Consider the following 26,522-nt stretch of genomic DNA (forward strand, 5'->3'; position numbering starts at 1 on the left):
GCCCTGCAAGGTTCAAAAATGTTCATGAGTTTTCTCTTAAAATCTCTGGGTAATGGTTACAAAAATTCAGAAAAACATTCTGCTGAAGATAGTAGTAATCTATCTACTGAACTCATTGTTCTAAAAAGACAAAACTGACTATATAGTGTTTTTAAAAGTGTCTAAACACTGCTTGATTCTGAGGAAGATTTAAATTGAAAGTTAAGTGCTGCTGCTGCTTCTTTTCAGTGGAAGATTTTCATATCTACCTGGCCCGTGCTATCCAGGCACTTCTAAAAAGCATCACTTTAAAAATACTTTAAACACTCAGGCTGACTAGTTAGTGTTGGACTGTTTAGTCTCATACACTTAAACTTTGAGCCCAAAAAAATTTTACTAGCTAGACTGCTGAACTTGGAGATCCAAAGTAACTTAGATCTGCTGAACTAACAACGGCACAGAAATGTCAGCATAAGCATTATCTCTGCGAAACAAGTTCTAATTGAGTGATGTTGATCAATTGCCTTTTATATCTGACCAGCAGACAGGTTGTATGGAACTTGGGACAGCACAGATGCCTGTGTTTTGAGGTGGTTTGAGAAAACTAAAGCTTCTGAGCAAGTTCTTTGCAGCATTCTCTACCTTAACATGAGACCATATTTTTATATCACACAGCACTAACAGATGTGGTACTACAGTTTAATTTACTGTGAATAGCCAAGTTTCATCAAAGCACTATTATTCTCTGAAAATGCCTGGAGAATATCAAGCCCTTGACTTTTCAAAATGCAGTACTCAGGACTGAGAAACTCTTCCAGTTTCTGCTTTTCTAGTGATCATCTTCCATTATGAATTTCAGGTCCCTATTCACAAGGGTAGTGACCAAAAAGCTTCTGAGCCCTATGTCCGTGATACCTAAGAGTCTCACTCATTGTTGAATGTGCAAATATGCAAAGTCATTCTTTTTAGAAAGAACAAGTGAGCCAATGGAAAGTGAAGATCCTTCAGTTAAAAAAAAATTTGTGTCTTCTTAAAACAAGTCCATATCAGCACATGTAACAGCTCTAGAATTTTAGTTCATGTTTATGAGACTCATAAAAACAAATCCCGTCACCTTTATATAAATGCAGGAGAATCTTTCCAGAGAAAACAGCAGCAGAAGAGGAAAGGGAATGAGACTGAAGTTCTCATCTGACATAGATATTTGCTTTATACGTTTGTTGAAGTCAAATAGGTAGCATTTCTGTCCCTGGAACAAACTGTGTATAAAAAAAAGTCTTGAAACACCTTTTCTTATCTCCTTCAGAATCATAGTGTATTCAATAGCATACCTAAAGGGACATAGATATTAAATCCCTAAATCCTGTATGCATTCTTGTGTGAACTTCACCTCTGAAAGACCTTCTTACTACAAAATAAGGACTAATACATTGCCATTAGGTACCAAACATGCAATCATGTTTGCTAAGCATGAAAGGAAGCTTTTTCTTCACATGATAAATTTGCCATGAATCTCCTGAAGAATGTCATGGTATGTCAGCATATAATTACAAGAAAAAGCTACTATACCTTACGATTACTTCTTTAAAGCTTTTTCCTAGGGTTTTCCTCTTGCACAACATACACTTGTTTCTCATTGCAAATCTATCCAGCATTGCTGGGCATAGAGTGTTCCCAGTTCTCCATCTAGAATGGAGAATCATGGATGAAAGCACAGCCCTTATATTGCTGCTCTGAATGCTACAAACCGGACAAAATTTGTGGGACTATTGTAATTTAACCTCTATGTTGACAGAATCTTGTTGTATTGACTTACCTTTGGAAAAACATTTCTAAGTTTTCAGAGGGTTAACTGTACAATACCTGATATGTGTTACTGATATTTTTCTTATTCTGTAACAACCCTAATATTTGTTGGTGGAATTGTCACTATGTGATATAAAGATCAATTGGTATAAAGACGTTTTGCAACAGTTGTGATTATTTTAAAGGATATTTTGTGAGACATTTGTCTGGAAGCATTTAAAAGCTAATATAAACTCACCGTTTACTTTAATCAGTCAATCATACTTGCTTCTTTTTCTCAGTGTTTTCTTCTGTTCTAATTTTTTCAATCTTAACTGTCAATAGCAAATTTTGACTTCTCTTTCTTTACCCTTCACAGAACAAATCTTTTGGATATTTCAGGGTGTTCAAGCAATGTTCTGACATACATTCAGAATCTCTTTACACCAGTCTTCCTATTTTTCTTTTTTTCTTGATTCAAGTATAAACAGTTATTTTCCCTTTAGTTATTCACAATACACTTAAAAATAACTTTATGTGAGTGTAGCTAGAATATAGCTATTAGTTTTTCACAGACTAAAACAGTGCTCACAGTTTACTGAGATCTGAGTTGTAACAGGTCCAGATTTAAATCTCAGGTATATGAAGAGGAGTATCATTTAAGTAAAAACTGAACTACGGTGAGGATGTCCTGATTTTCAAATGCATGTATTGAGACTTGTTAACATAATGACTACAATGCATAATCCTTTTTCAAAGCATTTAATCACTTCATTATATGTTATTTCATTTTGTATTAGTTCTTTTTGATATTGTAAATGTCAACATGCAAAAAAGTGAAGTATAGTCAGTTGAAATTACTATTGTTATCATTATTCAGAAAAAAGTATACTCACCACTGCCTTTAATAGACCTTTATCTGAATAAAAGACAGAAAAAAATCCTTTTTACTGCAACTCATAAAATCTTGGAGTCTAGTCTTTAAATCTTTCCTCACTTGCAAGAATAAGTACTAAGAATTTAAGTTGCATCTAACTGAAGGATGCTGCAGAAACATGTTCTGTCCTGTTTCTTAAGTGCTATGAAACAAAATGAAAACACTGCCTCTAAATATTTCTTTCTAACAGTCTTTAGTGGTTGATTAAATATTTGAGCCCTCCAATAGCAATTCTGTAGAAGCAGGCTCAATGCTGAGAAACTCACTGAAGTGCAAGACAGTCATATTGTGGTGAACCGTTGCTAAATTCTGCTTATATGTGAGAAGACGCAGAGCAGTATGTACTGAAGCACCATCTCCTAGATAAAGATATGATTTATTTTCACTAAGAATTTCTTAATTTGGGAATAGTCTATAAACAAAACAAATCTGGTGTGTGAGCTTTTCACATTATTTTCCTCCCTCTGGATGCAATTATTTGCTTAGAAAAGTCCTCTGCAGTCTGTTTTTCAGGTGGGCAGTATGCTTACTAGCCATGACGTACTGCTGACAAGATTACAGTCTATAATATAGACCAAGGAAGACAAATACCTTTTAACTTGGAAATGTCAAGAAAAGCTCTACTGTTTTACTGGTTTATGACCTTCATTATGGTCTTAGAATTGAAAAATCTTTCTAAACTCCTACCCATCTGCTCTGAGTAAAACAAATGTTTGTGCTACTGCTTTCCATAATCCCCTTTTCCTTTCTCCCACATCTGCTACTGACCGGGCCTTTTCTTCATTGTGATGGGAGTGCTTAGTTTGAAAAGACACAACATATTTAAAACTAGAAGATGTCATTGTTATTACAACATTTTACTTAGGCTCAAAATCAAGGTTTAGGAATCTTCAGATTCCCTCAGTAATTTTGGGCAGCTGACTGAATCCCTCCATGCTTTGGTCTCCTATTTGTGAAAGGGAATAATAATGTTTAATTTTAGGATAAAAGTAGTGTTGCTTATTTTGATTGAAGGAATTATTTCCTTGCACAGTATTAGGAAATAATATTATCTCATGAATCTTTCACACATTGTGGATAATGCAAATATTTTTTAAAGTAAGAATGCTTTAAAAATTAAATTATGTATGAACTGCTATCTTTTGGTTTTGAGTGTACTGTACCTTCTGCTGTTTCAGTGTTTGTCAACAGTGCAATAATAAAGTAGTTGACTAAAAATTATGAAAGATTTTCTGCTCTTCTGTTGAACACCAGTAAGCTCTAGGTGCTATATTCTGTAAGTACAAAACACAGGAGCTCTCCTTACTGTCACATTCATTTGGAAGGCCACATGTCTTGAGAGAAAACTTATTAAGGCTTGTCCATGTATGGAAGCTTCTATTGGTTTAACTATACAAATCACATTTATATGACGTGTAAACACTACGCTGTACTGTATCTTGGCAGGCACATGTTCTTCAATTTGCTTCCAAGATTTCAGATTACCGAGTGTCACGTATTGCATGCCCCAAATAAAATGCAAAAAACAAAGGCAAAAAAATTGCAACCCTCTCCCCACTCCCATAGGTATTGAACCTGGGCATATCTGGCTTTAGGATTTCTGGGATTTTCTTAGCACTTTGCCAAGTGGAGTAGCCTTAAAAATGGATTCAGAGGAGAGTTTATCAACCTAAACAAGCATGTGCAGCTTGTCAACACACTTTTTTGGAGCAGCTCTTACCCTGCACCTTCTTGTTTCAGTCTAATGGAGGAGAAAGCCACAGATCCTTTGAATTAATTGCTCCCGCTTTCAAAGGACTTGTTTATATAGCAGAGTAGACATTCAGTGAGTTGTTTAGAGATACTTATGGTATGGAGATGTGACTTGTTGCAGAAGATGGGAGGACGCAAAGGTCACTTGATTTCCGGAGGCCTGAACAGTTGTGTTGATAACAAACATGCCATTCTAGGATTGCATACACATACAGGATGGCCAGAACTGGCTGCAGAGTTTCTACAGAGTCTTCCATTTCAGAGCAAACTTTCAGAGGAAGCAACCTCAGTATCAAAGGGTGAGACTTCAATTACACCTTTGGCTGCTTCAGGTGCTGTTGGTGCATTGCAAACCTGTTCGGTTTCAGCATGTCAGGGTATGGCAGTGGTGGTAAATATTTATGGATTGACAGCTGGCCAGTGCATACTGTACCTCTAAAAATGCTTAGAAACAACATATAATTTCAGGAAAGATTTACAAATACACTAGGATCAGACTGAAATGCACTCATGCTTCCCTCCTTCAGGTGGGTGGTCTGTATGACACCTACGAAGGGAACACTAGCAGGTCACCCAGAATTACAGGTGTATGAATATAGGTTTGAGACATACTGGTAAGGTGGACAGGAACAAGCCGAGGAAATTTCGTAGTACCAACAAGGAAAAGCCAGTGCTTGGTTTTCTCGCAGTAGCTCAGTATGAAGCGTGTCTTACTGCCTGTGATTGTATGGATGGCAAGTGAGGAGTGTATTTGGACTTTCCTGTTCAAAAAGGGATAGTTCCTGAACTGGGTGCATAATGTGGAGAATAGGGAGTTGTAAGGGTCAAATACTTGTGTCTAAAAAAAAAGAAAATAAAAAAAAAGGAAAAACAGGAAAAGTACCTGGTAAGGTAGATAAAAGTGTTGATGCAGGCAATGCCTTGATATCAGTGTCATATTACCACATAGTTCATATTCCCTTGTTGTAGCTTATTGCCTCTCTTATTACCCATTTCAGTTAATTGTAGTTGAAAAGAAATATCATCAGAGTCTGTATACAACAATATATAATGGGATGGCTTTTGTTTATTGTAGATAGATTATGTGAGTTGTGCCCTGCCTCACACTTGTTTTAAGATTGTTTTTTTTGTCCCAATTCAAGGGACATACTGAAATACAGAAGGCTGAAAAAGCTGTTTTTAATTTTTTTTAGTGACAGATTTTGCATTGTTTTAACTGATTGTTAAGGATAGATTCTGAGCATTTGAAATCAGGTCTATATTTCATAGGAAGAACTTTAACCTCTTCCAATTTAATATCATATAGCAAACTCCAGTCTTCCAAAAACATGTGAATTTTATAGTCACAATTTATTCTTTTTCTTTATTCTTTATCACAGTGCTTGTCAGGAATTGAGAGCTGCAAGGAATGTTCTAATCTGTAATTAAATATGTTGTTGTTTCTCCTTCTTCTTTTCTTCTTTATTATAATTTAAACCCCCTCACACACACACAAAAAACCTCGAAACAACCACCACCAATAGCAAAACAAAAATAAAGCCTCAAACTTTCCAAAGAGAAAATAAAAATATAATGATTTTCAGGGAAATGCATCTATTGTAAGTGCAAATTATTCTTTGTGTTGAAAGTGCCACTGTGCAAATGCGCAGAAATGAGTTAAACACCTCAGCATCAAGGCACATACAAGACTAGCCAGTTCCTTTTTCAAAAGTCCACAGGACTGTGCTATGACACTGTGTACAGAGCACATTTACAAATGAAACCCTTTATCCTTCTAGACCTTTTCCTAAATATTTTTAGTTTATGCAACAGCATCTGGTTTAAAACAGGAAACAGGCTTATAGTTAAATGACTTTTGCACATAAATATTTAAGACTCTATATACTGAAATGTGACACCACAAGTTATCATTTCCGGTGTGCAACTTCTTATGCTCAGTTTTATTTTGGCAGATATAAAATACCACAGAGACATGATAAATGTAAAGTCCTTCTCAGGAAACAAATTAAGTTCTAATATAATTTTGGAAGGCTATAATCTTAATGCAGTATTTCTGATTTTATTGAATTGTCATTTTTTGTTTGTTTGTTTGGGTGGGTTTTTTTTTTCCAAAGTTGATCTGCCTTTACATTTACTTAAAAGTTTGACCTAGTCTGCTCCCTCTTCAGCAGTGGGAGCTTTGCTGTGGATTTCAGCCGATAATTTGTTTTACAGGAATGTGTAATCTAATAGTGTAAATTCTCTTCATTCATGGGATATCTACAAGCTTTAGAAGACACATTAGCCAAAAAGCATAGCCAAAAATGCAAGAATTCAGTGCTGGGGAGGGAGAGTTATAGTACATAATTAAATGATCACAGTGGCAATTGACATGTTTACTATACTAATGCCCTTTTTTTTTAATGTCTAAGTTGTGTATCCTTATCCCATGCTTACATTTGTAGTTTTCTTCAGAATATGAACTACATATATCTCCTTCTAGCTGGGCCACTTCAGCCTGATAACCTCGGCTGTTCTACTACCTTTCCAGTGGTCTCAAATGGACATCTGCCTTACTCATAACTTTGTAGTGGGTAGCAGCAGACATGGTAGAAAACAGTTTGAAAACATGCAAAATCTTCTATGTGTCAGAGCCTCCAGACTGGTTCCTTCAGATTCTGGCATATCTGAAGAGATCACTGGCCAATAACTGCAGGTTAATCTTAATGAAGGTGTTAATAATAATGAATAATTTAATGGCTAATAAGAACTTAATTTTGTACTTGCTCAGTACAGGAGGGATTTTTAGTATTACATTCTGTTACATGGACATTATAAGATGCATAAAAAGCCATGGGCCTGCCATTGAAGCACTCCTAAGACATAGATATACCTCAGATAAGAAAATGGTTGAAAACAGTTTTCCAAGAACTGAGTGGGCTGCTTGAAAGGAAGCAAAGGAAAAATGAGGAGTGTCATGGACAGCTTAAAGGAGGTTGTGTGCACAATGTCTGAGACTGAGAGCAGGGGAGGAGCTCGTGCAACAGAGCAGAGTTAGTTCTGACTGAGTAGGGCCCTCAGCTATGAGCGGCTTTACTCAGAGCTGTTTTTCCACTCCAGCTTTCTTAGACTTAGTCCTGCCTGCCTCCCAGGAGGAATGGAAGTTATGGAAAAAACTCATTTATTTTTCTTCCACAACTGGTAGACACGCTCAGAAAAAGGAGTCCTTTAGAAATAGCACTAAAGGATGTTATGTTCAGAAAGGAGATTGATGACAATTTCCTCTACCTCCTGAGAACTTTAGAGCCCTATCAGTTGATAGGGCTGTTTAAGTTTTGAGTAGTTCAAGCTTAGGTACAAGTATTTTTAGGAATAATGTTTTCTTTATGCTGTTTCTAAAAAACATCACTTAAAAAAAATCTAGGGAATGCATATTCTTAGCTTTGTACATCTAAGTACGTTGGTAACAGCAAGTAGGGATGGACATGCAAGGTTAAAAAAGAGTGTCTAGGTATTCTAGTAGTCTGACACAAAAGTCTAATAGATTTATTCAAACTACATGAAGAATTTACTGTCCATTTTGATTTAAAATGATATCCTTAATTTGAACAATGGTTACATTTTATCAGTATCGATTTAACTTGTAAGGAAAAGGAGTTCTGAAAAGTTTATAACCTCTTCATTTTTTTTCTTATTAAAAGCCAACGATAATTGTGATCATACTGATTTGATTCTTAGCATGGCACTGTTTTGAACCAAATTTTGAAAAGAAGTAGTAATTTCTGTGAAACTATCACTGAAAAAATAAAATATTTTCAGCTTTTCTGCATTTTTTATTTAGAGAAAACTTGCACTGGAGTAAAAAATGACCAACTGAGTTTATTTGTGATGAAAAAGCTTTGTTCAGATACATAAATGATTAAGTAGAACATTTTTTAATTATACTTATTTTTATCCTTCAGGGGAACTTGTACGTCCAGCAACTGAAGAGAAGAAAGAAGTCAGTGTCATGGCTAATTGTTTTATACCTTTCCACTAAATTTTAGCAGATTTGAGCTTGAACACTGCCCTTTTCTTGCTCCACACTGGTCAGATGATAAGGATTAATTTGCTGTGACCTATTTGTTTTGACCTTACTATGACCTTTAAGCTTTTTTATCCCTTTTCCTGACACTGTCTGTTGTCTACCTTGGGCAGCCAAGTATGGCTTCAAAGCAGTGCTCTGTAGGACTCTTAGTTTTATAGCACAGTCATTCCAGCACATAAAAGATCATTTGCCTATAAACATTATTGATGAAAAGAAGAGTAAAATGGGTCCGTTCTAAGCTTCCCAGATTATGCCTCTGAGTGAATGTTACAAAAGGAATGAAAGAGGTGGTACACACTCTTTCAACTGTTTGAGTCCATTATTTAATTTAATTCCTGTAGGGATATTTGCAGATGTATAAGAATCTCTGTATATATGATATAAAAAATGTCCCTTGTGTTATATTTCAACAGACTGGGTGTCATATGCTTCCTACTCTGTTTAAAGATATTTTACTGCTAAGTTTTCACTCTTCTGTTGGAATTTTTTAATCCCTCTCTGATTATTACATATGAGCCAGAGGTATCAAACCCACAGAGTTCACATCTGGCTTGGACCCCTATATATATTCCAGATTGGGTTTGACCTGTAATTTTTTTCTCTTCTCATCTCTATTGATCATAGTTACGCTTTATAGGGCAACTCTGACCACTCCGCTTGTATCTCGTAATTATAGCTGGAATTGAGCATTTTCTAGCGGACATCATTTGATTTTTCTTTCCTTTCACCATGGCAGGTGACAGTTCTAGCTTCTCCAGGTTCCATATTCCTTGTTTACTGTTCAGGAGGAGCAGAAATCAGATCTTCATGTTTCTGGTGAGGGAGACTCTTAACTGTCAAGTGAGATGCAGTATTATAACATCCCAAACTGTTGATCTCCAAAGTGTCACATTGCATGGACAATGGAGAGAAGAGCTATGTTGTAAGAATAATGAGAAAATGGCAGTGCCCTAGCAAGTAAATGACTTATTTGCTTCAGTTTTCTAATCCAAAATCACAATGATATAATACAAAAACTCTGAATAAAGCACCTTGGGACCATGATTAATGCATCTGTCCCAGATTCATGCAGATAAGATTTTTGGACAGACACACACAAAGTATACCCACGTACTCCCCTGTACTCCCTCATAAAATCCCTTACCTCACCACAAACCCTTATCAACTTGTTCTACTCATCTCTTTACTGAGCTATAGATTAGAGGTCTTAGTCTAAAATTCCCATTTGTTTCACAAGATGTCCTGGCTGTACCATGAATATAGGAACATCCTCTTGGGTCCCAGTGCAGCAGAATATTTAAGCATATGCTTAGCTGTAAGCACATATTTTAAGTTCCAGAAAAGTAAGAATCTAATCATGTATTGAATCTGAGCCAGAAAATACAGCACAAGGCATGTGTAAGTAAGTGCAAACAGTTTGCTCAGGTTTTAGGGGTATGTTGAATTATTTTTTTTTTTATCGGAAATGCCGTATAAACAGAGCCAGACTAAGTTTTGGGCATGGATAATCAGAACAATCTGCAACGGCTTCCCGTCTGTGGCTAATGGGATGTTTCTCCAAGCTTTGTCACCATGGCAAATACTTTTTAATACACAAACATTTGCTGCATTGAAAATCCACCCACTCTTGTTGAAAGATGGCCAGGTTTTGTAAAATTGCATTCCAACTACCCTGCTGATTTTTAAGATAAGCCCTTTCAGTTAACATTCCATGTGTCTAACAAAAGATGTGTGAAAAGCACAGTTTATAAGAACACACATGGAATCTTTACAGTTTCACTGTTCTCTACTTTAATGAGAAAATGAAGTTAAAAAGTCTTCTCATATGTACATGCATGCAAGCATGCAAACACGGTTTTATTCACTGTTTTTTTCTTTTTCTTTCCTTCCCAACCCTCAAAGGGACAAGCCAGTAACTCCATGCCAAGTTTCCATCTAAACTTGACTTCCCAGTTCTGGCAGGCATCCTGTGAACATCTCGTGTATTAATAAGAAATTAGTCTTTAAGGTTTCTTAGTCTTCACCAAGTGAAATGCATATGCTAGGTATTGAGGGATGTATTTAGTTTTTCAAAATAATTGCTCATAACTTTTCTTCTTGATTAAATATGAATATATAGTGGACTAATGATGAATCTGTGATGTTTTTAAGCACAACATAAGTAAGATCTAGATGTTTTCCCTTGTACTATGAGTCTAGGGAGAATAATCTGTCCAGCTTTCATTTTTAGTGCCATATGGGTCTTTGATACCAGTAGGAGAGGTCCAAACACTTACATGAGAGAGTTACATCTGAGAAGAGTCTTCAGAGGACATTTGCAGGAAGGTATGAGCCATAACAATCCCAAGGAAAAGACAACTTGCATTTTGGAAACTTTTGTGAACCCTTGCAAGCCTTTAACTTGGTCACAAAAAAAAAAAAAAAAGGAAAGAAGAGTGAAGACGGGAAGAGGGAAGTGAAAACTGTGAAGAAGGGAGGAAATCAAAAGACATTCCATTAATTCAAAACCTTCTGTTTTGTTCTTTGGGTCTACACAGGGAATATTTTTCTGAACTGTTTTTTTTTTTTTTTTGGCTAACTGTGACCCTTTTACAGTTTTTAACAAAATCCCTTGACAGTTTCTTACTGAGTATGTTATTCTTCTGCCCTTTTAAAAAGTATTTACTTGAGATCTGACTAAAGGGTAAGTCTCCCTTAATGTTATCTTGCTAAACACAGGGGATAATCTGGTGCAGGCCTATTCACATTCAAATGTTTCATACTTCCTTCACTAAAAAAAAATAAATTATCACGGCAATACTGGTACATAAAAGGCACTGATCCTTACATGGTAAGCTTCTCCAAATTTCCGCAAAAATAATTTAATATTTTCCAAAATTCCTGGAAAATCTCCAAGAGAAGATGCCATGTGAATGTAAACAGAAACCCCCACAATCCTAGGATACTTGTTGTTATCTTCATCCTTTTGAAGTATTATCAGAAATGTCTCAAACAGAAAAGATAATAAACTACTCTGCTCACCCTATGAGGTCACTGGATGAGCTCATACTACATAGAAAATAGAATTTGGAAGCCTGACACACAGTTTTAGCACTAATGTCATTTAAATTTTCATAGGAAGAATGACATTGTATTTTCAAAACTGTTGTATGGTTTCAGACCAATTGGTTTGAGATTTATACTCACTAAAAGGAAATCAAAATTTCACTTGAAAATGAGGATGTGTGTATAACTAATATCATGTTCTCAAATTTGGCCTGAGTAAAAGCAGACATGGTTTAGCAGTGATTTTAAAAGACTAGGTTTTTCTACACAGAGTGGTTGTACCACAAAGTATTCTTAGTAAACTTGTGAATCCAGCAGCTGAGGCCACTCTGGCAGCATCCTACATTTTACAAGCACGGTAGAGGGAGATTTGGTCATTAAACAAATATTCTCCCCTGGGTGTGCTACTTCTCAGATACCATCTGTAGCATATCCCTCCTGTCCTAGGACCTCTACTTACTCTCCTGGGCTTCTTGGGGGCCCATTCACTGCCACTTTTGCTGCTACCAGTACAGTGCCTTCAACAGAGTTACTCCATGTGATTTCAGCATCTATAAATTACTTGCTGCACTGGGGAGGAAAAAGAAAAGTGGAGCTGTGAAAACAATAAAAATAGTGGATATTTTGAATTAAACATATTCTGGAGCGAAAAATATTTGCTGTCCAGCCACGTGAGAGCACAAAGATCCTCATTTGAAGCTAACTTAAGTCAGAGAAAATATTCTTGGTAAAGCTGGTGGGCTTTGGTTGAAAACCTAAATCTGCTGCAAAGAGATTCTTGCCTTCTGATGTGCACACAAATGACCCAGGAACAGGAATAAGCCCTCTCTGGACTCAATTTTATCCAAAGCTTTAGTGGCAGAAAAGATTTCAAATGAAATACTGTGTCTTTGTGGAGCAAAGTTGATGCTCTAAATAACATAATTTCAAATGTATTGAACTGGTGACTTTACAGGTCATGTATAAATTTGTGAATATAACCTAGATATCTTAAGGTAGACTGCAAAGTGTCCATGTATTAGATGCTGGCAGACTGGCTGCTGTGTCTAAATTCTGTATTAAAGCTTGTGAGACATTTACTTTCCCAATTCAGTGTGGAGATTTCTTTCAAGAGAAAGAATATAAAAGTGTAACAAGAAGCAAGTCAGTGTAAAATATCGAAGTCTTTTAAAATATTTAAGTAATATTAACACTCCGCTGAAATACTCATTTCCTAATTGCTTTGCACACAAAATCTTGGTCTTACTAAGGCCTCCAATAAATTGAAAGCAGACTAAAACAAGCTTTCATACAAGAAACATCTGGTTATTTAAGTTTCCTTCTTTTAATACTAATTTTAACAACTCCCAAACGTGGATAGAAATACTACCTTATAGTTTTGTTTAAAGTTCATTTCCTGTCCCTGGGATATTTGCTGACCTTTTAATACTGGCCATTTTGCTTTTCACTTTCTTATTCCTATTCTCATTGACTTCATTCCATTCTTGACCTCTCTTCCCCTCAAGAAAATTAAATGCAGTCCAAAACATGTTGGACACCAATTAGTTTTACAGCTCGTCTTACCTCCCCTCCTTCTGCATTCTTCAGTTCATTGAGTCCACTCCACTTTTGTACTTTCAGTCTTCACAAAACTTGTAGCCTCACTGCAAAATAAACATTGCTGGCATGAAATAAAAGTCTTTTTCTCTGCTGTTTTCCTCCTAGTAATCAATATCAACAAAAAGTGATTACTAGACACATAGGGAAAAATCTGATTAGCTTCTATCTCTGGCTTTTGGAAAAAAAAGCCTGCTTTCTCTTCTTGTAGCTATAATTTCAGAGAGGTCAATGGCACTTCACAACAATAAATCCTGACTAAACAAAAAATAAAACTTTTTGTATACTTGTATAGATTAACTTTGTATAGTTAAATTTACTTGTTTAACTTTTAATTATTAAGATTTTGGAACAAGAAGAACTTATTTTTCTTTTGTTATGAGAAAACATAGTCTCTCTCGTAATTTAAAAGAATTCTATAAAATATAAACATAGAAAATGCAAACATACACTACAATCCTACTTACATTTAAAGCAATTATTAAAAAAATAGACATATTTTGCACTGTTACACCTGTACAAATTATTTAAAAAATAGACATATTTTGCACTGTTACACCTGTACAAATTTGCTGTTTCAGCATGGTTATCCGTAGGATCTTGCCTAATAAATCTTTTTTTGTTGGCCTATCCCCTAATTCAGTGAGGCACTTGCTAGGCATATACATGGCAAGGTTCAGAATATTGCTGCTTGGATGGAAACCACTTCTCAGCTCCTGACAAAGCTATTCCAAAATAGAAGATAGGCAGGCATTTATTTATCCTTCTGAAGTACACTTTGTAACGGTATGGCTGCCAGACAAAATACTGTAGGCAAAATACCTGCAATTTTGTTTTCCTTTATGCAGCCGCAGGTCTTACGAGCTATCCATCAAAATTTTCCTTCAGAATTGCAACACTGGACATGAAACATGTGTACATGTGAACAGTCTCAAATTTTTAGAAATATTTTATATTTTATATTATGTATATGGTTATAAATATACATTATACCTGTATCTATATAATAATATTTCTACCCAGAAATAGCAATGCCATCTTTTAAATCTCTCTTCTTAATGATACTTGAGAACAGTTTTGCCTCAGACCTTATAGCTAGCCTAAAGCAACCTGCTTTTGGTATGAAGAAAAGTAGAACTGCCAATCATTGTGGTTCTTAAAACTTCTTGTTAAACTGAAAAAGCTAATGATATGCGCCTTAAAGTTTTAATTTGTTTATGGCTATGTGATATTCATTGTTTGGACTGATCTGAAGAGGAAAAATGAGAATCCCTTCTTCCCTCTTAAAGAATCATCCTTCCCTTGGCTGTAAATAAATCTTATCACCATGAGCCAGAGAACACAGCTTTTATTGATTTATTTTCTTTTTCAGCCATCATGTAATGTCTAAACACCCACATCTAAGCCATAGATTATTCATGAACTTTCAGTATTGTTCATAACATAAACTTTTCTTTGTCCACACTTGCAAGAACATTTTATGACTCTTCAAACAGATATTAGATCAGTATGTTTCTGTTTGCTATAATCTTTGCAGTGAAAAAAAAACCATACTCAAGCAGAAGTGGTCTCTATGTAGTAGTGTTTCTAATTTTAGGGATATTTTATTTTGCTTTCATAATTAATGCTCTTAGTGTCAAACTAAGAACTATAACTCACATGATTTTGCAAGTTCACCTTTTAATTTTATATGCAAAGTGCCAGTTTCATGGGTGAACTCTATGTTTTAGACTATTAAGTGATAAGCATTAGGTACTGGTGGTATGTGTTTCTGATAGAGACTACTTCCATTTTTGTTTCTTGTTGTTCTAACTACAAGACACTATTTTGACTTCATTATTTCCACTAACTACATATTCTGATAGATTAGGGACAAATTTGACTGAAATCCATATTAACAGTTAGATACCTGAAATTCAGGAGATATATTTCGTTCTGCTTAAGGTAAAAATAATAATAAATATTAAGAAAAATCTCGCTTTCAGTGTAACATGGCTTAGTCTTGTCCTTTCTCAGGGAAAAAAACCCCTAGAACTAGGGTTTCGCCTGTACAGTGCAAAAGTTCTTTCACTGTCAATATGCTGATTTGTGATACCTATGGTTCTGCTCACACATTGTTAAGCAAAATGAAATCTTTTAATCAGATGCAAGCTACAAAGGAAAATTGAAGTGGTGACAATTATGCACAGAGAAGGAAGAACATGCCTCAAGAAAGTGTCAGTGCACCACATGCAAATGTTATTTACCTTTGGGGCATACAGACGGTTATAACCATATTAACTCACACTATGATCCTAACAGCACTTCTGTACGTTTGAATATAGAATTAATTCAACATAGTTAAATGTGTTCATGTCCTAGTAGAGGGTTATAACCACGTCTCTTTCTAAAAGGTTGCAAAATCCTTCTAATATTGTGCAGAAGTCTAATGGTGACATGATTCTGCCTAGGCACATTCTTTTGTCAGAATATTATTCACATTGCTCTAAAATCTGTGCTATAGCCATACTATTTTTAAGTGCCCAGGGCAGTGGATGGTGGAATAACTCAGTAATGCAACAGAAGAAAATATGAAAATTAAGTTGGGGGAAAATACTCTGTGCTGAGTTTACTGCTGGGTGAGAAGCATGACACCGCATGACAGGGAAGAAGGCTCAGCTCTCTGCTACACTTAGTGAGCGTATCATATAGCATGTTCCCTTTCAGGGTGGCAGAGTTAATCCACAACCCATATAATCCCTTACTGGTAATTGAGAGCTGATTATGTTTGGTGACCTTCTGTACTACCAATGCTATTTCCTGCATCCTGAAATTTAGCTTTCCCATTCTGGTAAAAGTCATGAGCACATATATCTCAAATCAGTCACATGAATGGTAAAGATAAAATCTGCAAAAAATGTGAATACAGCAAAGGACAGCAAAGGACAGCAAAGATCTGAATGAACAGTAGACCCTCTGTATTTACTGTGTTCACAGAGAAAGAAAGACATCTTCAAAAATTGGGGTCCCAAAATCTAGTAAGTTCTGACATCAAATTACAGTTTAATAGAACAACATTTCTATCCCCTAACAGTGAGATAATGCTATAAATTACATCAAATTGCATTTGTCGGGTTAATAATTCTTTTTTATATGAATAAGCAAAGTGTGAATAAGAGAAATGTATAAAAGAATATATATATAGGTTGAACTCCTCCACTGCAATTTTTGAAGGATATGTTACAGTGAAAAAATCAAAGCACCAATTGTATTAGATAGAGCTCAGTGAAAACACCACAATTCTTCTTTAAATATTTTCTGTTGAACTTAGAAAGTGGAGAATGGAGTTCTTTTTGTGCAATCTCTTTTTTACCGTTCAATTTTTTTTGCACAGATATAGAAGTTAGAGTGAAACTCTCCCTCCTTGACTTTCAAAAATTAGGATACATTCCAAAAATATAAAATGTAGCCTAAGCTTCAGCATGGGGGTTGCAGTCCAAGATTAGCTGTTTATTTGTATTAGCCCCTTATTTTCATAGTGATTTTCTTTTTTCCATTTGAATTACTCACTTCTGTTACTTTACTTCCTGGATGTTTTACTCTTTTCTTCCATGGTACTTTAAATTTTTCTAGAGATTACCTATGCTACATGAATCATTCATAAATCTGGGGTGCAAAGCTATATCTAAACAAATTTAGTGTAATTTAGAAGTCCCAATAGAAAGGTGACAGTTCAATGGAGGACACACTGGCATTGCTGGGCTACTCTCACGTCTTGCTGCATCTTCCCCGTTTACACAGTTCTGACCCCCTGAGCTGTGATCACACTTGGTTCATTCTCTGCAGTCCTAAGGGTTAAGGAATTAATATTATCTCCCTGACAGCAGCCTCCATACATTTGTTTCCACAAGGGGGAAACTATGCTATTCCAACTTCCCTAAGCACTGCTTGTCTTGTGGTTGCAGTGTAATAATATCCTCATATCCTGTAATACCCTCACTTTATAGGGAGTTTTCACTTTTTGTTTTTCATGTCTCACAGTTCTACAGACAGTCTTCCTAGCTCACATAGCCAAGTTCTGAGGGAAATGACAGTATAATTTAGTTTTTATGTGGTAATACAGTTGGAGAAGGAAGAAGAACAGCAAAGAAGTATTTTGGTATGTGGTTTTTGAGAACCAGAAGTTTCACATAGAAGTGTTATCCATCTCACCTTCCTTCTCAGCAGCGCTAAGAATGTTCTGGCAGTATTTTAATTGTTTGAAAAATACATTTCTGTTGAAATCAAACTGCTTCACAGGAATATCTCCTTTTTAAAAAAAGTTACCCAAGAAAAATAGAAAATATATTTGAAGCCTAAGTCTGTATTTGTGTGAGATTTTAATGTCAAACCCAAACTGACAGCATGAAAACAAATGTGTGACCATGCCAGAAACAAATGTTTTTAGCATTCATTTAAAAATAAATCTTATTATCTTGGCTTGAAATTAATTTTTATATATGCTCAACTAAGTTGGTGGATAGGAATTTTTCCTGAGAATCTACAAGAACATGCTCCCGAATGACATTTATTATTTAAAATAAAAAATACTTAATTTATTAACCATACGTAAGCCCATTTTTACAAGAAACCTGTGCATGTATTGGTACACATCAAAATATCTGTAAAAACAGTGAAGGGGACACGGAAGTGACAAATGTGATGCTGCATAGGACTGTAGAATTTGTGGCTCACACTATTTGGCACTAATGATGCTTTGTGGCTCTCTGCAGTGTTTATCACAAACCCCTGAAGAAGCATCACCACATAATGTTTCCGTTTTTTCATTTAACTTCCATTTTAAAAGAGTGCTTGGTCTGATGAGATATATGTAATGTTTTCTTCCAGTTAAGGAGAACTTGATTATCCCATGTACAGATAGAGACAGATAGCAGATTAGGAAAGCCAGAGATGGTTAAATTCTTCAAGACAGTCTTAGTTGATTGCTAAACCCCGTATTTTGGAATGGTACTGGTGGGATTCCTTAGAGTTCAGGAAAAGATACCTGAGATGCATTAGCAAACAACAGTCTACTCTGTGATTAGAAAGGGAGGGCAACTGAGTTTCTAATGAGAGATTCACAGGAATCAGCAAAAGCGATTCTAACGCAGTGATGAACTTGACACATAATACATTCATACACTCTGATATATTCAAAACTTCACATGAATTTATGAGCCCTATGAAGCATGATATATATTTGATACGTATACCCTTTAATTTTACCATAGGAATTAAGGGAGATATTTTTGTTCTGGGAAGTGAGATTTAAAAGATTTGTGGTTTTGGGACTTGCCTTCTGACTATCTGGGCCATTTTTCCTACAGAATGCTCCCCCTTTAGTACTCATCAACTGAGAATAATGCTGCTTAGTGCTTTGCAATCCTGAGTGAAGTTTGACAAGGGAAAGTGCTGGATTCTGCACCTGGGATGGAGAAACCTCAGATGTACATACAGACTGGGGAATGAGGTGCTGGAAAGTAGCGCCATGAAAATCGACCTGCGGGTCCTGATCAGTGGCAAGTTGAATATGAGTCAGCAGTGCCCTGGCAGCCAGGAGGGCCAACCCTGTCCTGGGGGGCATCAGGCAAAGCATCGCCAGCAAGTCAAGGGAGGGGATTGTCCCGCTCTGCTCTGCACTGGTGCGGCCTCACCTAGAATATTGTGTGCGGTTTTGGGCACCACAATATAAGAAAGATATTAAGTTCTTAGAGAGCACCCAAAGGAGGGCAATGAAGATGGTGAAGGGCCTTGAGGGGAAGCTGTATGAGGAGCAGCTGAGGTCACTTGGTCTGTTCAGCCTGGAGAAGACCGAGGGGAAACCTCATTGCAGTTACAACTTCCTTGTGAGGGAAAGAGGAGGGACAGGCACTGATCTTTTCTCTTTAGTGACCAGTGACAGGACTCGAGGGAATGGCCTGAAGTTGTGTCACGGAAGGTTTAGGTTGGATATTAGAAAAAGGTTCTTCCCCCAGAGGGTGGTTGGGTGCTAGAACAGGCTCCCCAGGGAAGTGATCACAGCACCAAGCCTGACAGAGTTCAAGAAGCATTTGGATGACACTCTCAGGCACATGGTGTGACTCCTGGGGAGGGTCCTGTGCAGAGCTAAAGGTTAAACTTTATGATCCTTGTGGATCCCTTCCAACTCAGCATATTCTGTGATTCTGTGAGTGTAATAAAGCTGATCTTCTTCCTTAAGTTCACACAAAAATAACATAATTGATAAATGTGATTTTAAAAACATCATAGATATTTGATAAGTCATGAAACTATCTTAGAACTGCACAGTCATTAACTTAACAATACTCCTTAAGAAGACCTAATGGAAAATATTTTGATCATCAGTGGTTGTTTTTATTTATGATGAACATCTACCAAATAATACAGGTTTGGGTCTTGGAAGATCTCATTTTGAGGGGGGAAAAATCCCCATTTCAGATTGACAGAAAGGAGCCAAAATAAAGCCTCTTATTGAGATAGATAAATAAGAGTTCACAGCCTTTGACATACATTTCGTGGTTCAGTTGTAACAGTCCCTGAACACTGAGGCAGATTGTCCTAGCGTGTACTGTGCAACTAGAGCGTAGATATTATAGTATTTCGCTATCACTTAACAGAGGTAAAGTTCCATAATCAGATTTTCCAAAACCAGCAGTCTGTTCTGACTCCAAGATGCACTTAATACTGGCATTGTGTCTAAGAAAAACCTTAACTAAAACAATCTTACAAGCTAGCATGCCATGTAAAGGAGTTCCATTTTTCTGGAAGAATACTTTTCTACACTTGAGTAGAGTGTTGTATAATTATCCTAGGTGAACATGACATTAAAAGAGAAGGTGGGCGAGATTATCTTCTGAAAGCTTGGATGAGAGGATGGAAATGTGCTTCATAATAACAAGCATGTCAGCACTACAGAGTTACCTCAGGTCATTGCTGACACATATGAGCACATCAACTAGTTTTCTTAAGGTGTGAACCCTAAATTTATGCCGAAGTTGCTTCACACGTACTATGTTCACCTGTGCATGTCATTGGGATTTCTGTGAGCATATGCCATGTACTCTGAGAAGGATAGTGACCTACATTTAAAAGCAGTTTTCTACATTTCTTTTGCCAATAAAATTCTTGAATAGGTCTGTGTTCCTCTGGGCACGCAGGATTTAACTAACGGAAGGTACTGCGTTGCTGTTCAGATGGATCAGCCAACGTTCTGACTGCACAAGATTAGATCAAATGAAACCTTCTCCAAGGAATTGTCTAACTTGGGGTTATGTAACCATAATGCAAATCATAGTTTATGGCTAGGTAGAAGCCACACCAGAATAAGGATATGGATTGACTTTGGAACGAATACATGTTCTAAATTCTTGCATGAACTGGATTGTGTCTTAAGAAAAATCAGCTATGCTGATTCCAAATGATTCAGTGGTGTACAGAATATCTGCAACACGAAGTTGTGTGTTCATGACTGTTCACTTCAGCACTGATGACAGTGGCAATAGACAAACACAATTTTTAGCATAAAATTAGACTTATAACATCACTCCACTTACATTTATGGTATGTAAATTAAAAAATCAGAAACTCAGGAGAGACAAAAAAAGCATATTTTTTTCTCTTAGTCTGCAGGTTCTCTACTAGTTAAAAGTTTCAAAACTTAAAATTTCTATATGTCTATATTAATAATGAATTTAGTGTCATATTAAAATTTGTTATAGCAATATAAAATTTTGCTAAATATGATCTGAGATGTATCATGTCATATCTTGACTTTTCAGTCTATGTTGTTTTGTCACTGAGACAGCTTTAGGATAAAGCTAAAGTATATTTCAATATAAAATACATCAATGTTTATATTTTCAATATTAAAGACTTAAAAATTGGAATAGTTGTCACATGTTTCTTCACATTGTTATTATTTTTGTTCAAGTTTAAAAACTTAAATTATATGGAAATAAAATGTATGTAAATCAGTAAACTCTTCTAGATTCACAGAAAGGACATGCTAACTTCCCTATATATATTTCAAACATCATATCAAAAGCAGAAATTATCAGTTCCTTCTTGACAGCCCGTGGTCTGCCTCTGGACCCTACTAATGTATTCCTTCCCTGAAGCTAAAGCAAATACAAGAAATCCACATGGTAGAAGTTTCTCTTTTCTTCATGTACCCTAACTATCTGAATCATGTTATTTGACATATAACCACTAACTTCAGGGTATTAGCCAAGCCTGGATAACTATGCTAAACCAGATTTAGTTTAATTCTAAAGTTATTTATAATCTAAGTTGGATTTAATTTTAGAATAGGTAGATATGTGCGCATGCGTCTTTTGAAGATTTTCAGCATAAAGATCTGAGATTTTTTACAACCATGCAGAGCATCTATAAACTGCCTTCAAAAATGTGAAAATAATTTCCTCCTTGTCATTTTTTTTTTTGCCCTGGTAGCACAAATTTGTATGTTTATCTGTAACTGCCTAAATACATTCCCCAGATGTTTACTGATCGGGAGAGTCTCCTATGGCAAGCATCTGCTGTTGTAAATGTGCACAGTCTAAAACACAAGAACCCCTGAAAGATAATGGCTTTTATCTCATGTAAATTTGGAGGTTACTCTGAAACTCTTCTAGAAGCTTCAGTACTGCAGATTTTTCCATACCGAGCCTCTTTTAGAAAAAAGGGCCCCAAATATCTAGTCTGAATTCCTTGCTTAATGAACCTACAAGGAAACTTATGGAGCAATGGAATTAAAAGATTAAACCACAAGCCACTTGTACGAAGTCTTTAAATGACTTACGAAGCACAGAGTTTACATAGTAACTGAGTCTGCAGACTCACTTGTTATTGGAGAATTCTGAGACTCAGATTTTTTTCTACCTGGTTTGCCTGCTTTGTTGCTGTGTGGCTGTTCACATCTGGATGTTACAAAAGAACAAGTCAAAAGATAAGATTACAATTAAGTAACATATATTTGTTTGGGGTTTTTTAAACTGCTTCTTAATTAGAGAGAAAATCCCCTTTATTGTTAACCCACAGGGTAAGAATTGAAACAGCAATATCACATGATCAACAGTATTCTTACTCATGTAACTAATTGAAGTCTTTTGTATACTTCAGGTATGCAATGCTACACATGACAGTCTTAAGAGACACAGGGATTCGATACCCACATTCATTTAAATGTTTGCAACGAGGTGGTTTTTAAAGTTTAAATATTGACAAGACTGAAAGCAATTTTTACCATTAACTTCCATATGTGCTTTTACTGATTTCTATAACATGGGGTAGGGAAAAAATAATCATATTGAAACACTACAGGAGACAAGTATTTTCCCCAGGATAACTATGAATTAGTGGTTTGGCACATGTATGAGGACACAAGTCATTATTCCGTGGATGCTTTTCAGTTTGTCTTCAGAGTGTAAACTATTTAAATTTTAAATTTTTATTCCATAAGCTGTGCTTAGTCTTGGTCTCCTGTTGTTATTTATTTATTCAGTTCATATGAGGGCAAGAGAGAAGGGAAGCTAATGTTTCCAGCAAGGACTGTGGGATTTCTCTCCTCCAATCAGGAACAGGAAGCTGTCTGTCAGAGAGCTGGGATAACGTATCTTGCCAGTGAAACAAATAGAAAGGAGAAACAGTTAACAGTGTTAGGATTCTGCAGTTCTACTGATTAGCAGTAGGCAAGTTTAGTGCTTCTAGAAGATTTAAATATGTAATAATGACACAGTCTTCTAAACTGTTCCCATGGCTGATGTTTTTGGACAATAATGATTGGGTGTCATTGTGGAGTGGGCAGAAATGGTCCCTGGCTTGATGTGGGATCCAAGTTTAATCTGCTTCCAACAAAGTACCCTTTAGAACACCAGTATGTGCAGAGTGAACATTTTAAATTTTATACACATATAATTTTGCCATGTATACCTAGATGATGATGTATTTTCACACCTGGTCATGTTGCTGAAAAATTAAGCTGGTCAGAATGAAATACAGAATGAGAACAGGTTGAGAGCACACTTGAGGGATGTAATTTGTCACCTGAGAAACTCAAAAAATGGAGAGTTTCTGGCCTTTGGGGTTAATTTTTTTTTGTAAACAAGCTCATTACAGCATATAATCAACCCTCCCAATATCTGGTTACCTTTTGTTTCCACATCCTACATGTAGGATTGTGGGATTTTTTTTTCTTTCCTCATGTGATGACTTAATCATTGACATCCTGTCCAGTTGTGGTGTATAAAATTTTGTCTGCTTACTGGTCAGTAAAATTTGAGGGGAATTGAAGATTTTATAAATATCTTGTATTTAAATGGGATGCTGGCAAATTAACATAAAACTTGAGTGAAACTTCATAAACACAGAGAGCAATGAACCTAGGTACTGTGGGATTTCCAGGGCAGAACATTCCTTTTTCATGTTTTGGAAAACCTTATTTCTGCCTTGTTTGGTTCTTGCATATAGACAATTTTCACTTAGGCATTTCTGAGGTGTCAGAAGGAAACACCTGGCTATAGACTAATCTGCTACTTGACTAGCAGTGCAGGTAACTGTAGCTCGTTGAATAGCATTTTGTATTAACACTTACCTTCAACAGGAAAAAAGTCACATTTCACCAGAATGCATTCAGCAACAGGAACAAAGCCTGCAGTGAGGAAGGCTGTCTGTAGAGGATTAAGCAATTAATAGAAACACTTTTTTTTCCCCCCAAATATGCCAGAAAATGATTGGAATTTTACAGCTGTTTATTAAATTCCTTTTTTGAAGCAGAAGGTTTAGCATTTTCCATTCCTGCAACATTATCTGCCCAACTACTTCATATTAATGGATTGGTCTTAAAAAAAAGGTACAATTATTTTTCAGTAATAATTCAAGTATTTCAAATGAAAGAAGGACAGAAACAGAATTCAAACCTACCGGTCAAGCATTTTCCACTTCAGGACAAAAACCCAATATGTAGAGTGCTCCACATCTTGTGCCTTAAAGTAAGTAAAAACCCAAAGGTTCTCTTTACAGCAATGACAGAGCATTTCTAGTAACGTAGGATATCAACAGGAAGTGGCTGCAAAACATGTTAAATCTAAAATTACTCTTCAGTATTGTCAGTAGGGTTTTGATGTGAAAAATAGACCATGTAAAGCCTTGCAGTTCCAAGTACTTGTCACAGCCATCTGAAGACCAAAGTGGTCTTCAGAGATTTTGAGCTCTGCCAGAACAAATTACATGTGAATTGGTTGGGACAAATGTAAGGTAGTGCAAAAGATTGTTGAACTGCAAAAACACAGGTTGAGAAAGGGGTATTTAGGCAGCAGTCATATAAAAAATTGCTAAGGAGTTATTTTGAATTGCTACCAGTATTATTCAACAACATCCTTTGGGTTTGAAAAAGGCAGACATCATGCTGGGATGTGAAAACAGAATCCTGTCCTGCAAGATGTGAAGTAGTTCTTCTGCTCTGCTCAGCAGAAGTTGAAGCAGTTAAATGCAGAAAGCATTAGCAGAAAAGTTGCAGCTGAAATAATGCGTCCAGCTGTAGATATCATGCTTGTAGAAATGTGGTGACCAGTCAGCATCTAGAGGAGGGCAATGAGGTGCTCGGGTTCAAGAAGCATGACCTAAAAGGCAAACCAGAAAAAGTTTACCAGAAGTTATTTGTCCAGAAAAAATAAAGAAAAGACAGCTGGTAACAATGTAACATATACAAAGAGCTGCTGCAAAGGAGAAGTAGAATCTATTCCAACATTTGTGAAAGGCAGTACAAGAAGTAGTGATCTTCAGATGATATGTTAGAATTCAGTTACTTATTTTAATAACAAAGATAATTAAGGACAGGAACAGACAGCTTGGCAATGCAGTGAAATCGCCTTTATTAGGAGTTAGACAAGCATCTGTCAGAAATGATGTAAGGGTAGTTCATTCTAACTCTGGGCAGTGCAGTAGCTTTGATGATCTCAATGTCTTACTCAGACCTGGAATTCTTTGAGGTTCTAATGTTCTGACTGCCTGATAAGTATTTGGTGAATATTAATAAGCACTGAACTGTGGCTGATGTAAACCGTCAGGCAAGCAAAAGCAGGTACAATGAGGGTAGTATGCAATTTGTCCAGTCTCCTGACTTCAGGAAGAAGTCACAGAAGTGATGATGGGAGGAATGCTAAAATCATACCAGATCTAGTATAGCCCATCTCTTACTGCACCTGAATTTTTCAAACAGAATAAAAATTCTAGTCTTAATCATTATATGCAATTAAAATTATTCTGGTAATTTGAATGGATTTTAATAGCATACCTGAACTATGTTAAGGATGCAGACTTCTGAGTTCCAATATAAAATGCTCTTGTCTGCAAAAACTCTGCAAGTGGATGCCATATATATGATATATATATGGCAACATTACAACCATTCAACAATACAACCATTCAGCATTAATTCCATGAAAAGCAAAGAATGTCATAATGATGTTACCTTGAATAGTAATTTTTATTGATTTATATATATAGGTATTCAGAAAAAAACACAGTCAATACATAATCTATCATAAAATTTGGCAGTTTTGCTTTATACAAAAATTCATATCCTTCATCAAATAACAGTGATGTACTTTGTATGCTTTGTGTGCTTAGAAAAGGCTTCTGATCTGTGTTTGCCTTGCTCAAGTATAAAGATTGCATCTTTGATTTTGCTAGCATTAGTATTTGGAAGTATAATCAACAGAGAAATGCTCAGGTTTGACAAGTGGTAAAAGATTTCAGTAAATATGTCTTCTCTCAGAGAGATATTGGAAACAGATGATATTAAGGGAAATTTTACTACTTGGAACCCTGATCTTCAAAAGAATATTAGTAGAGATTGAAATCAGAATGGACATTTAGGGATATTAAATGCAAATAAGGCTTCAACAGAGGCTCAAAGATAAAATTAAATTATGGAAATATGCACAAGTTCAATAAGTAAAAACATAAAATACTTTGAGATAGAAGGTTGTACAAACACAAGCTTGTTGTTAAATAAATATTTGGAATTAGGTGGAATATTTTGGTAACAATGAAATTAAAATTCTGATTTATCAAAAGTAGCATCTTTGTGAAATCTTTCAAAGACTTTTATGTTTCTTTAGAGAGAAAATACTTTTAAGAATTGAAATTAATTTAATTCCAGCTATTTCAAAACAGAACATTCTGAAAGTGTCTTGCATTGGTTTGCCTACTGGATGCAATTTTAAGATGATCACATCAAAATGGAGCATTTAGATTAATCCAAAGTATTTTTCTGCATTTTATTGGTGAGAAATTTGTGATATTTTTATTTTTTTAATATGTTTGCATTACACGATTTGTTTC

This window comes from Chiroxiphia lanceolata, chromosome 7 (genome assembly GCF_009829145.1).
Source record: "Chiroxiphia lanceolata isolate bChiLan1 chromosome 7, bChiLan1.pri, whole genome shotgun sequence".
Taxonomy (NCBI): Eukaryota; Metazoa; Chordata; class Aves; order Passeriformes; family Pipridae; genus Chiroxiphia; species Chiroxiphia lanceolata.